Genomic DNA, 4,527 nt, shown 5'->3' on the forward strand with positions numbered 1-4,527 from the left:
TGATGATGCACCTACAAATGTGAACTGACGTTCAAAAATAAAACATTTGAAAACGGACCATTTTCCACATTTCTGAAGCATGACGTAATGGGGGGGTGTTATCTCTTTTGTCGAAAATCAGCCGTTTTTGCTCGAACATTAAATGCCTCCAAATGGTATTTATTTCACTTCCCGAGCCCCTGGAAGCATGAAAATCACTTTAAACATGCTAATTTTAGCTCTAACACTGATGATCCACCTACAAATGTGAACTGACGTTCAAAAATAAAACATTTGAAAACGGACCATTTTCCACATTTCTGAAGCATGACGTAATGGGGGGTGTTATCTCTTTTGTCGAAAATCAGCCGTTTTTGCTCGAACATTAAATGCCTCCAAATGGTATTTATTTCACTTCCCGAGCCCCTGGAAGCATGAAAATCACTTTAAACATGCTAATTTTAGCTCTAACACTGATGATCCACCTACAAATGTGAACTGACGTTCAAAAATAAAACATTTGAAAACGGACCATTTTCCACATTTCTGAAGCATGACGTAATGGGGGGGTGTTATCTCTTTTGTCGAAAATCAGCCGTTTTTGCTCGAACATTAAATGCCTCCAAATGGTATTTAATTAACTTCCCGGGGTGAAGAAACCCTTTTTGAGAACTCAGAGTGAGTAAATTGGCCATTTTCATGCACTTTTAACCATTCCATAAATCTTGTGTTTTGGGCCCCTGGAAGCATGAAAATCACTTTAAACATGCTAATTTTAGCTCTAACACTGATGATCCACCTACAAATGTGAACTGACGTTCAAAAATAAAACATTTGAAAACGGACCATTTTCCACATTTCTGAAGCATGACGTAATGGGGGGGTGTTATCTCTTTTGTCAAAAATCAGCCGTTTTTGCTCGAACATTAAATGCTTCCAAATGGTATTTAACTTCCCGAGCCCCTGGAAGCATGAAAATCACTTTAAACATGCTAATTTTAGTTCTAACACTGATGATCCACCTACAAATGTGAACTGACGTTCAAAAATAAAACATTTGAAAACGGACGATTTTCCACATTTCTGAAGCATGACGTAATGGGGGGGTGTTATCTCTTTTGTCGAAAATCAGCCGTTTTTGCTCGAACATTAAATGCCTCCAAATGGTATTTAATTAACTTCCCGAGCCCCTGGAAGCATGAAAATCACTTTAAACATGCTAATTTTAGCTCTAACACTGATGATCCACCTACAAATGTGAACTGACGTTCAAAAATAAAACATTTGAAAACGGACCATTTTCCACATTTCTGAAGCATGACGTAATGGGGGGGTGTTATCTCTTTTGTCGAAAATCAGCCGTTTTTGCTCGAACATTAAATGCCTCCAAATGGTATTTATTTCACTTCCCGAGCCCCTGGAAGCATGAAAATCACTTTAAACATGCTAATTTTAGCTCTAACACTGATGATCCACCTACAAATGTGAACTGACGTTCAAAAATAAAACATTTGAAAACGGACCATTTTCCACATTTCTGAAGCATGACGTAATGGGGGGGTGTTATTTCTTTTGTCGAAAATCAGCCGTTTTTGCTCGAACATTAAATGCCTCCAAACGGTATTTAATTAACTTCCCGAGCCCCTGGAAGCATGAAAATCACTTTAAACATGCTAATTTTAGCTCTAACACTGATGATCCACCTACAAATGTGAACTGACGTTCAAAAATAAAACATTCGAAAATGGACCATTTTCCATATTTCTGAAGCATGACGTAATGGGGGGGTGTTATCTCTTTTGTCGAAAATCAGCCGTTTTTGCTCGAACATTAAATGCCTCCAAATGGTATTTAATTAACTTCCCGAGCCCCTGGAAGCATGAAAATCACTTTAAACATGCTAATTTTAGCTCTAACACTGATGATCCACCTACAAATGTGAACTGACGTTCAAAAATAAAACATTTGAAAACGGACCATTTTCCACATTTCTGAAGCATGACGTAATGGGGGGGTGTTATCTCTTTTGTCGAAAATCAGCCGTTTTTGCTCGAACATTAAATGCCTCCAAATGGTATTTAATTAACTTCCCGGGGTGAAGAAACCCTTTTTGAGAACTCAGAGTGAGTAAATTGGCCATTTTCATGCACTTTTAACCATTCCATAAATCTTGTGTTTTGGGCCCCTGGAAGCATGAAAATCACTTTAAACATGCTAATTTTAGCTCTAACACTGATGATCCACCTACAAATGTGAACTGACGTTCAAAAATAAAACATTTGAAAACGGACCATTTTCCACATTTCTGAAGCATGACGTAATGGGGGGGTGTTATCTCTTTTGTCGAAAATCAGCCGTTTTTGCTCGAACATTAAATGCCTCCAAATGGTATTTAATTAACTTCCCGGGGTGAAGAAACCCTTTTTGAGAACTCAGAGTGAGTAAATTGGCCATTTTCATGCACTTTTAACCATTCCATAAATCTTGTGTTTTGGGCCCCTGGAAGCATGAAAATCACTTTAAACATGCTAATTTTAGCTCTAACACTGATGATCCACCTACAAATGTGAACTGACGTTCAAAAATAAAACATTTGAAAACGGACCATTTTCCACATTTCTGAAGCATGACGTAATGGGGGGGTGTTATCTGTTTTGTCGAAAATCAGCCGTTTTTGCTCGAACATTAAATGCCTCCAAATGGTATTTAATTAACTTCCCGGGGTGAAGAAACCCTTTTTGAGAACTCAGAGTGAGTAAATTGGCCATTTTCATGCACTTTTAACCATTCCATAAATCTTGTGTTTTGGGCCCCTGGAAGCATGAAAATCACTTTAAACATGCTAATTTTAGCTCTAACACTGATGATCCACCTACAAATGTGAACTGACGTTCAAAAATAAAACATTTGAAAACGGACCATTTTCCACATTTCTGAAGCATGACGTAATGGGGGGGTGTTATCTCTTTTGTCGAAAATCAGCCGTTTTTGCTCGAACATTAAATGCCTCCAAATGGTATTTAATTAACTTCCCGGGGTGAAGAAACCCTTTTTGAGAACTCAGTGTGAGTAAATTGGCCATTTTCATGCACTTTTAACCATTCCATAAATCTTGTGTTTTGGGCCCCTGGAAGCATGAAAATCACTTTAAACATGCTAATTTTACCTCTAACACTGATGATCCACCTACAAATGTGAACTGACGTTCAAAAATAAAACATTTGAAAACGGACCATTTTCCACATTTCTGAAGCATGACGTAATGGGGGGGTGTTATCTCTTTTGTCGAAAATCAGCCGTTTTTGCTCGAACATTAAATGCCTCCAAATGGTATTTATTTCACTTCCCGAGCCCCTGGAAGCATGAAAATCACTTTAAACATGCTAATTTTAGCTCTAACACTGATGATCCACCTACAAATGTGAACTGACGTTCAAAAATAAAACATTTGAAAACGGACCATTTTCCACATTTCTGAGGCATGACGTAATGGGGGGGTGTTATCTCTTTTGTCGAAAATCAGCAGTTTTTGCTCGAACATTAAATGCCTCCAAATGGTATTTAATTAACTTCCCGAGCCCCTGGAAGCATGAAAATCACTTTAAACATGCTAATTTTAGCTCTAACACTGATGATCCACCTACAAATGTGAACTGACGTTCAAAAATAAAACATTTGAAAACGGACCATTTTCCACATTTCTGAAGCATGACGTAATGGGGGGGTGTTATCTCTTTTGTCGAAAATCAGCCGTTTTTGCTCGAACATTAAATGCCTCCAAATGGTATTTATTTCACTTCCCGAGCCCCTGGAAGCATGAAAATCACTTTAAACATGCTAATTTTAGCTCTAACACTGATGATCCACCTACAAATGTGAACTGACGTTCAAAAATAAAACATTTGAAAACGGACCATTTTCCACATTTCTGAAGCATGACGTAATGGGGGGGTGTTATCTCTTTTGTCGAAAATCAGCCTTTTTTGCTCGAACATTAAATGCCTCCAAATGGTATTTAATTAACTTCCCGAGCCCCTGGAAGCATGAAAATCACTTTAAACATGCTAATTTTAGCTCTAACACTGATGATCCACCTACAAATGTGAACTGACGTTCAAAAATAAAACATTTGAAAACGGACCATTTTCCATATTTCTGAAGCATGACGTAATGGGGGGGTGTTATCTCTTTTGTCGAAAATCAGCCGTTTTTGCTCGAACATTAAATGCCTCCAAATGGTATTTAATTAACTTCCCGAGCCCCTGGAAGCATGAAAATCACTTTAAACATGCTAATTTTAGCTCTAACACTGATGATCCACCTACAAATGTGAACTGACGTTCAAAAATAAAACATTTGAAAACGGACCATTTTCCACATTTCTGAAGCATGACGTAATGGGGGGGTGTTATCTCTTTTGTCGAAAATCAGCCGTTTTTGCTCGAACATTAAATGCCTCCAAATGGTATTTAATTAACTTCCCGGGGTGAAGAAACCCTTTTTGAGAACTCAGAGTGAGTAAATTGGCCATTTTCATGCACTTTTAAC

The sequence above is a fragment of the Lissotriton vulgaris genome, unplaced genomic scaffold (genome assembly GCF_964263255.1).
Source record: "Lissotriton vulgaris unplaced genomic scaffold, aLisVul1.2 SCAFFOLD_1163, whole genome shotgun sequence".
Taxonomy (NCBI): domain Eukaryota; kingdom Metazoa; phylum Chordata; class Amphibia; order Caudata; family Salamandridae; genus Lissotriton; species Lissotriton vulgaris.